General features: G+C 32.6%; 1 long non-coding RNA gene across 1 annotated transcript in view; it reads right to left on the bottom strand.

The window, feature by feature from the left end:
• Positions 1 to 1,280: 1,280 nt before the first annotated feature.
• The window catches only part of LOC148628467 (uncharacterized), a 29,457-nt gene continuing 14,635 nt past the window's right edge, over positions 1,281 to 16,102 (bottom strand). Inside the window, exons 2-5 of the long non-coding RNA XR_015923576.1 lie at positions 10,931 to 10,987; positions 10,270 to 10,683; positions 3,097 to 3,188; positions 1,281 to 1,885 (exon numbers count right to left, since the gene is read on the bottom strand). This is a non-coding gene — a long non-coding RNA (uncharacterized LOC148628467). The remainder of the gene's footprint in view (positions 1,886 to 3,096; positions 3,189 to 10,269; positions 10,684 to 10,930; positions 10,988 to 16,102) is intronic.

The following is a 16,102-nucleotide window of genomic DNA, read 5'->3' on the forward strand; positions in this document are numbered from 1 at the left end:
CAAAAATGATCAGAAAGATCCTCTCTTTGTAATATTAGAATCAGTAGCCATAATTTGGAAATAGAAAAAGGCCGTCATCTATCAATTCCTGCAAACGAGAGATTATGTAAAGTTTGCAACTCTGGGGAGGTTGAAGATGAATTACATTTTTTGCTAAAATGTGAAAAATACTCCAGAGTTAGAAGTCAATTTATATCTAAATTATCAAATATCCTCAAAAAAGATATTGATTCAATTAATTACTACACACTGAAACAATGTATACTCAGTGATTCGTATACTATACTAAAGATTATCACTATTTTTTTAGATATTATTTTTTCTATCAGAAACATTTTATTTCATAACAAATATCTCTTCTCATAACATTTGATTAATATTCTATTTACATGTTTACTGCTACTATATATGTTACACTTTTATGTATCAATTATATGGGCCTTTGCCAATTATTGTAATTGTGTTTGTGCCAATAAAGAATAAAGAATAAAGAATTTATAGTGAGTGAACTTGACTTTGTTGTAGTCAAATATAGATAATATGATGAAGGTGCTCCCGAAGAAACATTAATAAAAACATTTTTTTTGTCAGCTCTTATTTGATATGTTATACCTTCAAGTATGGTAAATTTTGTTATGATATATATTTGCCCTAAGCATTATACTAATTGTCATGGTCTGATATGTCTATTGGCCGAAATATCCGGCATTCATAAAGAATTATTAAAGAAAAATAGAGAATGACATACAAATATTACAGATAGATTTTCTCTTTATTGTTGTTGTATTAAAAAATCAAATATTATTATTTTACTGCACTTCTAAGATATTTTAGAGTTCCGCGGACATATTTTTGTGAAGCTTTTACCGATAATTTATGACTATCGGGGATTATTTTTCCACTTTATAAGGTTTCCCCGGTAGGTCTATCGGAAATCAGTAGTTGTCCCGATATCATATTATATAACTGAACGCAGACTGAATTCCGGGTTTTTTCTTCTGAGTGTGGAAGTTCTTGGTTAGATGTGCTGAAGTTAATATTTTCGGTTAGTTTAAACTTGGCTTTTGAAGTGATTTTCCATACATAATGGAAACTATAGTTAGATATTTTGGCTATTAATTTATATTCAGATGTACTTAATTACACTTGCTTTTGCAGTGTTTTCTATTCAGTAGACACAGTTGTCTACTAGATATTTTCCAAATTAATTGCAACGTTTAGAACTGTGATGTTTCTTGACTATACTTGTAGTAAAGAACATAAATAAAACGTTTCCGGTGATTCTGAACTCAAACTTTGTTTAGCTAATGCTATTACATTGGGTTTCCATGTTGTAGAATGCTTAAATTGCTAATACCCATTCTCTTGAAATAAATTACAATTATGCCTGAACTTATCCCATCCAGTCCTAGTAAGGGTTGTTCAACTCTGTGACCTTGGATGATATTTCTCTCTTGACAGTATTAAAGGTGCATTTAAATAAGGAATTCCAACTCCGGTATATTAGGGATAAATTAATCATATCCTAAATAAGGCAAACTTGTATTACCTAAGATAATCTAGGAAGTACTGATTTCATAACTATTTATTTTTCATTATAATAAATTAAGAGTAACTCAATATTAAATGACTAGATAATCATTATAAGTAGGTTTTAAAGTTAAGTTGGCTGGTTGAACACATGGCACTATGGTACATGTACTTTGACAATAGACTGTGTTGTTATCATTTATATATTGAAGACATAGTAGAAAAATGTATTGTTCTGTTATTGAATATTAATCTCCAATTAGTAAATATATTCTGCTCCATATTTGTGTAGATTTTATATTACCCTATACAGTTGTCTGGTTGGTCTGGCTTTGTCGTTCCATGGTTGTTAATCCTAGAAATAGTCACATGAGAGAATACCATCACAAACCGAACACAAAATCTATTCGATCGTCTGACAATAGCATTCATTTGCTGGTGAGATGGATCCTAATACATATTTAGCCCCCTCGGGAATGTAGTGCGTTACAAAACACACGTATATATCGGTAAATTGACACTTACACGAGAGAGATCCAAAACCGCAAGCAAATCGCCTTTACGTTCTTTTGTAGTTATACAGAGTATCATTTATCAATAATACAATCATTTCCCTATTAAATTACACATTAAAAACTGAACAGATGCACACTGTTACAAATCTGAGAAACCGTGATCGTTTCTTCTGTGAGTACTAGCTTATCTTGTACTATGAGGTCCTTGTGTACCTTTACACGCAGATTGTGGCAGCACATTGAACGTACACCAAATTACCAAGCTCGGTGAATCGTTACAATACAATGTATGAGATATTTTCTCATTTTTCCCATTTATAATTCGTTGCCAAAAACCTACCATTCTTGCTTTAATACAAATAGACATTGGAGTTCTACCAAGTTCACTATAGAAAATCAGTTTGACGTACATTTTTTAATCCTAAGTATATACTTAATTGTAAAATTCTAAATGCAAAGATTCAATTATATCATTATTTTCATAACCCCCACACCTTCGCACAATATATCAAAATAGGTGCAACCACTGCGTCAAAAAATGTAAAAATATATCTATTGGTAAACCAAGTTTTCTTGCTCTACATAAAACATAGAAAATTGCTTTTCTAGCTTGTTGAACAAGTCTAGCCTATTTTTTTATGAAAAGTACCTTTTCTGGAGAACACTGTACTCAGATAATGAAAATCTCCTAATACATCTATTTGTTCATTATTATACAAAAAATTTACTACCCTCACACTGTCTATTTCTTGAAAAAATCAAAATACATAGCATTTAATTCAGATTGTAATTCAGTAGCAGACTCAGAAAATATTACAGTATCATCAGCATATAATAGCAAATACAGTTTAAAGAAAACTTCAATACCATCGTTATCAAATAACAAATGAGAAATATCACATACATCAGTGAGACCATCAGAAGAATTTAATAAAATTCGGTCAAAGCGATCAAAATATTCCTTGTATAAGTTATCTTACTTTAACCGAAATCCGTTTCCGTCATTTTTTTATTTTGAAAACCGTAAGGCGTAGAAACATAAGACTTTCACCTTTCGTCCTAGGTTACATATAGTGTTTCCAAAACTCTATTACTCGATGACCTACGGTGACCTTCAGCCTTGTTATCCATACTCCTCGAAAACTGTAATGGATATTAACAAACATGAAGAAACTGAGAAGAAATTATTTTAGGGCTCCCCTTACCTAAAACCAAGGATCCGGCACCTTAGAAAAAAATGTTGAAAAAAAATTGTGTGTGTTAAATCATGAACAACACTCACTTCGTGATCCTCACCGATGATCCTGTCAAAGAATTTTTTTGGCCCCACCCCCTACTTAAAACTACTTTAGGCGGTGGATCACTCGGCCCGTGCGTCCTCGAAGCCACACCTGTATTGCAGTTAACGGTCAAGATAAAACTATCAATATCATTAATATTTATAGACTCCCAGATCAAGATCTGAATTAGAAGATAATGCAAATGTTATTGATAAGATTAAAGATAATATTGTCATTGTTGGAGATTTTAATTCCAAATCCTCGCTATGTGGGTTAACACCAACTGATAAAAATGGTAAACTTTTAGGACATTTTATTGAACACAATAATTTTATAGTTTTGAATGACGGTACAGGCACACATCGCTGCCATGATGGTTCATTCTCCCATATTTATTTGAGCTTAACATTTCCTCTTTTGGCAAAAAAATCAACTTTTTCTGTGCATTCTGACTCCTTAGGTTCAGACCATTTTCCTATTTTGACCATTTTAAATGCTAAACCTTTCAAGACAAATATCTGTACAGCCAAACGTTGGCAATTTCATTAAGCAGATTGGCAACTTTTTTCATCTTTATGTCAAGATGTCGATCCTAATGACATAATTAGTCAAAACCTTGATTTCCTGAATCAAAATTTATGTCATGCAATTACAAATATGGCAGATGTTGCAGTACCAAAAACCAACGGCACTGTTCAAGAAAGGGGAAATTGTCCGTTGTGGACTGACGCTAAAAAAAGAAAAAAAAACCTAATAAAGAACTATTTTCCATAAGTCAAAATCCGGAAATGATCACCAAGAATACAAAAAAAAAGAATTTATTAAGTCATTTCAAAAAACTTTAGAAAATGTTAGAAAAGACTATTAGCAAATTTTTTATTCCAAATTGAACCACAAGTCCAACGTAAAACAAGTATGGACTGTGGTTAAGGGCTTAAAAGGTAACAGGAATAGCAATATTCCTACACTTTCCGTTGATGATTTTCAAGCAGTTTCCAATAAGGACAAAACAAATCTTTTGGCTCATTCATTTGCTACCGCATCAAGTGACCAAAACCTTGATCCGGAATTCAAAATTCACAAGAACAATTTTGAAGCTTCAAATCCAATTCATACGGATAACTGTCATACTAACAATCAATCAAAATACAATTTACATTTTACAATAGAGGCGATTTGTAAAATAATTAGAAATAAAAAAAAGCGTCAGCACCAGGTGACGACAGAATATCATATGAAATGTTTAAACATATGCCCGATAATACGCTAAATTTGCTTCTAGATTTGATAAACAAAATTTGGAAAAGAGGTAAATTACCAGATTCATGGAAGCAAGCCAACATTATTCCGATTCCTAAGCCGAACAAAAATAAATCTGATCCAAAATTATATCGCCCTATTTCTTTAACTTCTTATCTATGTAAACTCAGGAAGGTACGGTTAATGAACGACTCAAATTTCTTCTCGAAGAGAAAAATATTATTAAAGATACGCAAAGCGGCTTTAGGCAGGGTCGGTCTACTCTAAACCATTTGTTAACGCTTGAGGGTGATATCAAAAAGACTAAAGTTAAAAAAAACAACATCTTTTAGCAGTTTTCCTAGATATCGAAAAAGCATTTGATCTAGTTTGGAAACCAGGATTGTTATATAAATGCAAATCATATGGCATCAATGGGCATATGTTTAACTTCATAGCTGATTTTTCCAAGATAGAAAAAGTGAAGGAAAAGTTAATCAAGGAGAATCAGATCAATTTGATAATGGTATTCCTCAAGGTGGTTTAAGAAGCCCCACACTTTTTAATTTCGTGATAGATGACTTGGTTTCCCAATCTCAAAAAACGCCACTTTATCACAATTTGTAGACGACAGTGCCATGTGGTTAAGGGATAATGATCTTAAAGCTCTTACTCGAAAAATGCAGCTAACGCTTAACAGCATTTAGTAAGTGGTAAAAATGGGGCTTTAGAATATCACAAAGCAAAACAGTGGGAATAATTTTGGCAATAAAAAAGAGACCTTTGTCAGCTTGTAAACCAATCTCATTTAAAACATATGTCAAATTTTTAGGTCCCATTTTTGACAAACGTCTTACATGGAAAAGCATGTGCAGTATTTAGAAGAAAGATCAAAACCAATTTTGAACTTACTGACATATGTTTACAGCAAATAAGTTTGGCATGGGAACAGAGTCCTTACTGTTGCCTTACCGGTCTCTATTAAGGTCAATTTTAGAATACGGGTGTCAAGCATTTAATTCTGCCCTTCCGAATGTTAAAGAAAAACTAGACTGCATTCAATCTAAGGGCCCTAAAATTGTTCTAGGGGCAATCAAATCAACACCTTTAGAAAAAAGTTTTAGCAGAAGCAGGTGAACTCCCATTACAGCTCAGACGAGATTAATTGAGTCTTAAATATTATGCTAGATTTAAACAAAATTCTTCAAATCCAGCCTATAAGTTAACCGAACAATGCTCGGAATTTACAAATAGATATTCACATAAGTGGGAAAAAAATGACTGCTCATATGGTTTCAGAATACGACAATTTCTCTCGGACAATGATTTAGACTCAATAGATATTGTTCAAAACAAACAACCAAAACATGCCACTCCCTGGATAATTGGTACGGCTAACACATCCGAGTATATTAAAAGAAAACAAGTGGACAAAAAAGACAATCCGCATCTGATTAAATCAGCTGCTATGAAAACTATAAATGAAATATACAGAAACGTTTAAAAAAAATTATATATATACAGATGGCTCCAAGTATCCTGCTTCTGGTAAAACATCAAATTTAATTTTTTATATTTACTTTTCAAATCATGCAGTTATTTTGTATTTAATAACCAACATTTCAATAATTCACAGTTTATATTTCCTTTTTTATGCCCCCTCGACAAGCGGTCGGGGGGGCGTATTAATTTACCCCTGTCCGCCCGTCCGTCCGTCCGGATTACACATGATTGCGGCTTGTCCGGCTATCTCCTCGTACAGTTTTTGAACTACATCTAAAATATTTTACAGGATATTTCTACACATGATGAAGGTGTGCAGGACCAAAGGACTTTGATTTTCGTTAAATATTACGGAAATTGGTGATAGTTACACTTAGTCATTTTACTCGGAAATATATGGATCATGGCTTGTCCGGCTGTCCCCTCGTACAGTTTTTGAACTACATCCAAAATATTTTACAGGATATTTCTACACATGAAGTTGTGCAGGGTCAAATGATTTTGATTTTCATGAAATATTACGGAAATTGGTAACAGTTTGACTTAGTCATTTTCATAAGAAACAGGGTTATATGGCTTGTCTGGCTATCTCCTCCTGTAGTTTTTGAACTACATCTAAAATATTTATTGCAGGATATTTCTTCACATATTAAATAATGGTGTGCACGGTCATAGGATCTTGATTTTTGTGGAATATTACTGAACTGGGTGATAGTTGGACTTTGGAATATTACGAAACAGGGTGATAGGTGCACTTCGTAATTTTTATCAGAATTATACCCCAAGCAAAAAAGTTGGTGATTTGTTATTGGGGGTATTAACATTTTTTATGTGTCCGTCAGTCCGTCCATCAGTCCTCTTTTTCTCATTGCAAATATGTTTGCAGTGCTTAGCCTAACATACCAAATATTTACTGCATTAACCAACAGTACATAACCTTTCTGAATCTGCAAATCATGTCTTCATACAAAAATAAATTTGTTCTTAACTTGCCAGGTCTAGTGAGCGGGGGCATCATTAGTGTCTTACAGACACTCTTGATTTATTAAAAAAAAAATCACTAACAAATGACGCGGGGGCTCCTGTGACAAACAGGGCTTCTAGGTTTTTTTTTTCATTACAATTTTCTACTAACCATTTATTTATTTATTTACTTTTTGTCAATGAAGCCACGACAGTGGCTGAAATTGACCTAGGCATCACATGAAAATCTTGCTAAATATCATAATTTGCGTTAGCACTCACATGCATCCGCGATCAATACCATTGTGAATGGAAAAGAGTGAAACGTGAAATGGAAAGGAGTGAAATAACCATGAAATTGATAGTTAATCAAACAGCATGCAAGGGAAATTTCGCATCTTCCATTTTATTTAGAAATCCGTGTAATATTTACGCACTATTTAATGACTTGTTTCTTCGGACTGTCGATCACGTGGTGAAAAATTGTTACAGTCACCGGCCATCTCATGCGTATGAATATATCACGTGACCTTAGAAGAAAAGTTTCTGAAGCTGAAGGGGACGCCAAACAGGAAATAGTTTGATGGGTTACTGCACGAATCACTCCCTAATGTAGACACAATACATATACTATTTGCGAATAAGTTTTGATTATCTTGAGGGAAAGAATATTTTTTCTATATCTGTAGCCCCGCTAGTACCCTCACGTCATCCCGCCATCTTGGATTTCTCCAGTTGAGCATCATGACAAATCTGAATATATTCTTTAATTTGCCTGACAATTTTGAGATGTAGATTTAAAATAGCTGAAAATAGTATTTGAGAGACAAAGTTTTATATATTATAATATTGAAGGGAAAATGATTTTTTTCTGCCAGTCAACCCATAAGTACAGTCCACATGCATCTCAGCAGACCAGCATCATGTCAAATCTTCTGTATTTATCCTGTTTAATTTTTTTTATAGCATTGATGTACAATATTTGTAGATATTCTTTGTACTCTGTTAGTTTTTATGATAAATAGGTATGTATCTATCATGAGCCCATAGTCCTGATAATTTAACCTTTTTTTGTTGTGTAATGTATAACTTAAGAAGGTTTTAACTTTTTGAATCAATTTATAATTATGCAACAACAGCTAAAGTATAGGTATTGCATGCTATACATACTGTGTATGAACCAATAAATACTAGTAACATGTTTTCTTTTTCCGACGCAGTTATTTCCAGTATGAAATGTAGAATATTATAAGTAAAAAGGAACAAATTTTACTGCGTTGGCTATCTTTTTTTTTTTTTAAAGATAAGACTTGTTTACAATGTGTTACTTGTAAACGGTACAAAAACCTAGTTTCAATTGATGTATTCATATCATTGTTATCTTAATACATATACACATATTTACAATTAACAACATATGTTGAAAACTGTGTAACGTACTTGTTTTTGTCTAAGTTTAGAATAGATGGTAAAAATGTTATTTACCAAAAGTTTTCCGTTTCTGTTTATTTAGAATATTTTGACAGCATTGCTTTTAATAATGATGGGACTTGCTAGTTATATGATTTAGTCATTAAACAAATATATGGGGTCCATTAGTGCTGAAATATACAAGTTGTTTGAATGACATGAAAATATAGATTGTTTCTATCAGTCTTGTATACACTTTTTGCGTCTCTCAGGACTGCTCCATTTTATGACTCTGTTAGTAACGCTATTTATGAACAAAACCTTGGTTTTGGATGAACTACTATGTTGATGCTTTGGTCTGATTGTGTGGTCATAATTCATTTTGAAACTAATTAGACACCAAAATGGCAAATTTATATGCTTTGACACAGGAACACAGGATTCAACAGTGGTTTAACTAAAGAATCTTTGTCCATGTATGACTAAGGGAGAACTTGGAACTGTATAAATATTTGCTTGAACTCTATGATAAGTAAAAGCAAAAGCTATGTAGTGAAGTGATATAAAAAAAACAAAGAAAAACATGGAAGAGTGAATTAACATGTACATTTTAAATGTGTATCGTCAAATCTGTGTGTGTGAAAAGTAAGAAAAGGTTGCGAGTCATTTCCCCCCATTCGTCTTGTCAACTCAAGATGCCATGGCTGCTCCGCTAATAAACGGTCTTTGAAAAAAAATTCTTCTAAAAGAAAGAATGGTAAAAATATTACTTTCCCTACTTTAAAATATTACAATCCTCTTTTATGATTAGAAATGCGATTGTGCTGTAAGAAACAGAGCAAAATGTGAAGGCTTCATTGACTCACTACTTCCGTACTATAATTTATTTCTTAACTTCTTAGTTCTTTTGTTTTGTCAAAATGCAATTAAAATAGATATAAAAATTATTCTGAGCCCACCAAATTGGGCCGTCCGTGTGAAACCCGAAAGAGTAGTCAAGGACGTTAAAAAAAAACCTCATTCGATATCAGGGAGATATTTACCTTGATGTTTATATCAGTCCTATCGATTTATATTTGTTCAGCACTTTGGGTTGACATTTATATCAGTCCTATCGATTTATATTTGTTCACCACTTTGGGTTGACATTTGGAGATATTGTGTTCTGAAGCATTGAATCGCATGGTGTATGCAAACTGGGCATTACCAAAATAATGAGCATTAAAATCATTTCGGTCTATCCCGGGTACATCGAGAGTAATACTTAATAAGAATACAAAAAATGGACACAAGCAGAAGGGAAATACCTTAGCAATTGATTTGGAACAATTGTCTTTTAATTATTTATTATAACAAGGGTGGAAACAGACTGGTATTGCCCGAAGAGAAAATTTGTTTTCTCTTGAATGTGTTTGCATTTGCTAGAAAGCAAAATGTTGTGGTATTTAACAGCAATTGATGCCTGGGGGGATGGGACACTCCAATACTTCTTTTACATGGATGCCGCTGTGATTCTGTAACTCCACCCTATTCAAATGCAAAATATCCAATTTTCGCAACTAAAAGATTCTATGAAAGTTTCATTAAATTCCATTTAGTGGTGTAGGAGGAGTAAAATTAAGATATAGGAACTCCTCTGCGTAACAGAAGGAAGTGTGGACACCTCCATCACTATAAACCCTCTCTAAAATTAGAGGATGAAATGATTGAGGATATTTCTCTAATATACGTATAGGAAATGGAGGGTGCTCGTTTTTCAGAGTTGAGTCCTATTTCTCAGAAACTAATGTTTAGATTTATATATTATAAGATAAGTTATATACACATACATTACAATGCTTCTTTACTGAAGTTGTACTTGCATGGATGTGTTGAACTTGGCTGTGTCATATTTTGCCTAATGAATTGTTGCTCCAAATCTGGACTCTAATAATATTTTTAGTTTAACAGAAACTAACAGTGTGGTATCTATCAGTTACATTGAATAAAGATATTTCTGTACTTAAGTTTTTAAGTCCAACAACTCTAAAAGGAAGCTGCATAGTTGTTATACTGAGTAGATTACACGAAGTTACAAGTATCAGAACTTTTTTTATATTCTTGTGTAAAAAAATCAAAGCAAAAAAGTTGGTGCCGTCTTCCTGACATTTCGAATCTTCAGGAGAAAGAATACAAAGCAATAATATACTTCAAGCAACAAGTTCCTGTGCATTTCGACAGACTGAGTACTGGCTCTTCAGAGACTGCAAAAAAAAATTAATAAAATTAGTGAAAGATGATATATTGTTCTATAACAGATGAACGTGTAAACGCTAGGACCATACACTCGGTGCGAATTGGACTAGTAATATTACTACATATATTTTGAAAGTAATACATGGTATTAAATTAATAATATAATTCAGATTGTATGGTTAAATCAAGTTCAAAATATACTTCAATTTAATTGATTGAAAATATGAAACTGCCCTGGTATAATAAGAAACATACCTCCGTAGGACTCTATGTCAGAATTAACTTCTACTCAAATGACAACACTGTAATTCCCTGCAAAAAAAAGAAAACACATCTACACAGTGTATGTCATACATTAACATCTGTGTACCCTAAAAAATAAAAAAATAAATGTAAAATCCCATAATCCAGTAAAATACGACCTCTATGACAACTTCATATGACTGCAGGTGTTGAACCTTGAAAAAGTAGGGGCAAGTATGCACACTATTAAAGGTTGATACAGCTTTGAATTTTGAATGCATTGACACAGGATGGGAATTGCACCAGAAACAAAGTGGCCTTTTCTGCACATTAAGGTCTAAATCTTGACCCCTAGTTATTAATCAGATCAATAAACAACCCCAAAAATGACACCTTGTAGTACAGTCTCAAAAAGAGCAATTTACTTGTACCTGGTACTTCGGGAAATGCTGGTTTCTGGGCATTTTTTGGCACATCGTTCCTTAAAAGTTCAAAACCAGTCTAACCTTAGTGGTAAAGAAAATTGTAGAGCAATATCAGAGACATTCATATGCTTTTACTTGAGTTACATGTATATAGTTCAATTCTAATAAATGCTTGCTAATGGTCCTAATGGTTGAAGTTATATCTCCCACAATCAATACCAACCTTTTGAATTTGAAAACTTAGAGCCATTAACTAATACTTACATTACATGTAATTATCACACGAAACTATAATATAAGAAGCTATACAAAAATATAACAGGGGATGAAGGGGAGGCTGGGAGGGACCTTTAATTTATGATGGTAAGTATTTATTTTATAAAATCCCATTTCACTTTTAAAAAAAACATTAAAGGCTAAAAACCACTAATTCCACTTCCCATAGGCTTCTATGCTAATTTCACAATATTCAATGGCTTCTCTGGACTTTATCTTAACTTAACCTGCAGAGGACTATATATCAGCATGATTCTACATATGTCAGCTCACAATCCTCAGAATGGCATGTGGGGTTAGCAGACTTGCAGTGCAGTACTGGTCACCGGAAGTGAAGGGTCTATAAATAGCATGGGAAATTCCAGTGTTTTCACAAGATAGGAGTATATTTAAAAAACATTATGGAGATTAGGCTTCACATCACAAGAAGCAAAATGCACCTATAAAATGTACAGAAATGTTTTTCCTTTCAGAAACTGTTTAATTTTTTTAAATAAGATGAGAACTTTTTTCACAGCACTATGAGGAACAGGGGTAATTTCTGCGTAGGACTATTTTTGCGTACGTTCCAAATGCTCATTGGTTGAATTGGTGGTCTGTAACCTAAATCTCATTACAATAAATACGTTACCATCATAGATTCTAAGTAAATTTTAAAATTAATAAAAAAAAACAGATTCTAACGTAACGCTGAATCCCCTGAACCAGAAGATACAGGAGGTAAAACAACTTTTTGTACCGTTATCAAAGGTCCCAATGAAAATTAGCCCTCGGCTTGGGAAGATAACGATCTTAGGTAATGAGAAATGAAGGAATTTTCAGTTCTCCAGAAACCTGCTGATAAAACTTCCTCTAAAGAAGTATTATTAAACAGTGCTCAAGATGTAGAAATAGCTCTAACATCGTGGGCTTTAATGTTCAGACTAGACAGAGATTCTTCACTAGAAGAATTGTATCAGTGGCCGTTCATGTCAAAAACTTTATGCATAGTGAAAAAAAGTATCGGCTTACTTTTCAAAAGTAACGGCTTACATTTTGTTTTAGATATTAACCAATCCAATGTTCCGTTACATCTGAGCATTTTCGGCTAAAAACCACTAATTCCACTTCCCATAAGCTTCTATGCTAATTTCACAATATTCAATGGCTTCTCTGGACTTTATCTTAACTTTAACCTGCAGATGACTATATATCAGCATGATTCTACATATGTCAGCTCACAATCCTCAGAATGGCATGTGGGGTTAGCAGACTTGCAGTGCAGTACTGGTCACCGGAAGTGAAGGGTCTATAAATAGCATGGGAAATCCCAGTGTTTTCACAAGATAGGGGTATATTTAAAAATCATTATGGAGATTAGGCTTCACATCACAAGAAGCAAAATGCACCTATAAAATGTACAGAAATGTTTTTCCTTTCAGAAACTGTTTAATTTTTTTAAATAAGATGAGAACTTTTTTCACAGCACTATGAGGAACAGGGGTAATTTCTGCGTAGGACTATTTTTGCGTACGTTCCAAATGCTCATTGGTTGAATTGGTGGTCTGTAACCTAAAGGGTCACTTTTTGTCTTAGAAAAAATAAATAACTATACAGGTATCTTCCTACACACATACTGAATGCATTTGCAAAGTTTCAGTGAAATGTGACAAGCACTTTTTTAAATATTTGATTTTTAAATATAGGGTAACCAAGTTGTGCGAGCAAAAAAGTGACAATATTCTACCATACTGAAATGCATTAAATATTTGCAAAGAACTTTTTCTGACTTTTCAAATAAAAAATATCAATCACAACTTGTTTTTTTAACAATATTAATGAAGAAATAGTTTTAAAAGTAATCATTTTCTGAGAAATTGGTCTATTTTTAAAAATTTATTTCTGACATGCCTCCCCCTTTTTCTTGATCACATGTCAAAAATCCTAAATCTTTAAATTTTCACAAAAGGTGATATATTTGGCTTTAAATTTGTAAATACAGTGTTTTCACATTAAAACATGACCAGTAAAGGGCACCTAAAGCAAAAAAAGTGCTCAATAATGGATTTTCCATGTTGCCATAGGGGAATGCTTATATGGCCTTAACCGCAGTAATGAAAGTGAGTTTTTCCTCATTTCTAACCTAATTTTTGCTCAAATCTACACAAAACTTGATTTCAAGTGCTTATTACTACCATATTTAGGTAAATATAGCCCTCAAAGTTTGATATTTGATATTTTTACTAAATTTTCTACACTTTTTACAAGATAGGACATAAAAATCAGCCAAAAAGACCAATTTTCCATAATTTGGACCTATAACTTAAAAAAATGCATATTTTGAAGGATTTTTGTAGTGTATTCCTCTCATGGCAAAGTTAACAAGATCTTCAAGTAGTTTAAAGCTATTTCAAGAAACTTTTCATTTTGCCATGGCTTCATCTTAAGGCTAAAAACCACTAATTCCACTTCCCATAAGCTTCTATGCTAATTTCACAATATTCAATGGCTTCTCTGGACTTTACCTTAACTTTAACCTGCAGATGACTATATATCAGCATGATTCTACATATGTCAGCTCACAATCCTCAGAATGGCATGTGGGGTTAGCAGACTTGCAGTGCAGTACTGGTCACCGGAAGTGAAGGGTCTATAAATAGCATGGGAAATCCCAGTGTTTTCACAAGATAGGGGTATATTTAAAAATCATTATGGAGATTAGGCTTCACATCACAAGAAGCAAAATGCACCTATAAAATGTACAGAAATGTTTTTCCTTTCAGAAACTGTTTAATTTTTTTAAATAAGATGAGAACTTTTTTCACAGCACTATGAGGAACAGGGGTAATTTCTGCGTAGGACTATTTTTGCGTACGTTCCAAATGCTCATTGGTTGAATTGGTGGTCTGTAACCTAAAGGGTCACTTTTTGTCTTAGAAAAAATAAATAACTATACAGGTATCTTCCTACACACATACTGAATGCATTTGCAAAGTTTCAGTGAAATGTGACAAGCACTTTTTTAAATATTTGATTTTTAAATATAGGGTAACCAAGTTGTGCGAGCAAAAAAGTGACAATATTCTACCATACTGAAATGCATTAAATATTTGCAAAGAACTTTTTCTGACTTTTCAAATAAAAAATATCAATCACAACTTGTTTTTTTAACAATATTAATGAAGAAATAGTTTTAAAAGTAATCATTTTTTGAGAAATTGGTCTATTTTTAAAAATTTATTTCTGACATGCCTCCCCCTTTTTCTTGATCACATGTCAAAAATCCTAAATCTTTAAATTTTCACAAAAGGTGATATATTTGGCTTTAAATTTGTAAATACAGTGTTTTCACATTAAAACATGACCAGTAAAGGGCACCTAAAGCAAAAAAAGTGCTCAATAATGGATTTTCCATGTTGCCATAGGGGAATGCTTATATGGCCTTAACCACAGTAATGAAAGTGAGTTTTTCCTCATTTCTAACCTAATTTTTGCTCAAATCTACACAAAACTTGATTTCAAGTGCTTATTACTACCATATTTAGGTAAATATAGCCCTCAAAGTTTGATATTTGATATTTTTACTAAATTTTCTACACTTTTTACAAGATAGGACATAAAAATCAGCCAAAAAGACCAATTTTCCATAATTTGGACCTATAACTTAAAAAAATGCATATTTTGAAGGATTTTTGTAGTGTATTCCTCTCATGGCAAAGTTAACAAGATCTTCAAGTAGTTTAAAGCTATTTCAAGAAACTTTTCATTTTGCCATGGCTTCATCTTAAAGGGTCACTTTTTGTCTTAGAAAAAATAAATAACTATACAGGTATCTTCCTACACACATACTGAATGCATTTGCAAAGTTTCAGTGAAATGTGACAAGCACTTTTTTAAATATTTGATTTTTAAATATAGGGTAACCAAGTTGTGCGAGCAAAAAAGTGACAATATTCTACCATACTGAAATGCATTAAATATTTGCAAAGAACTTTTTCTGACTTTTCAAATAAAAAATATCAATCACAACTTGTTTTTTTAACAATATTAATGAAGAAATAGTTTTAAAAGTAATCATTTTCTGAGAAATTGGTCTATTTTTAAAAATTTATTTCTGACATGCCTCCCCCTTTTTCTTGATCACATGTCAAAAATCCTAAATCTTTAAATTTTCACAAAAGGTGATATATTTGGCTTTAAATTTGTAAATACAGTGTTTTCACATTAAAACATGACCAGTAAAGGGCACCTAAAGCAAAAAAAGTGCTCAATAATGGATTTTCCATGTTGCCATAGGGGAATGCTTATATGGCCTTAACCGCAGTAATGAAAGTGAGTTTTTCCTCATTTCTAACCTAATTTTTGCTCAAATCTACACAAAACTTGATTTCAAGTGCTTATTACTACCATATTTAGGTAAATATAGCCCTCAAAGTTTGATATTTGATATTTTTACTAAATTTTCTACACTTTTTACAAGATAGGACATAAAAATCAGCCAAAA

Source organism: Perna viridis, chromosome 1, assembly GCF_037379345.1.
Source record: "Perna viridis isolate PV_CMFRI_1.1 ecotype Kerala chromosome 1, ASM3737934v1, whole genome shotgun sequence".
In the NCBI taxonomy this organism is placed as follows: Eukaryota; Metazoa; Mollusca; class Bivalvia; order Mytilida; family Mytilidae; genus Perna; species Perna viridis.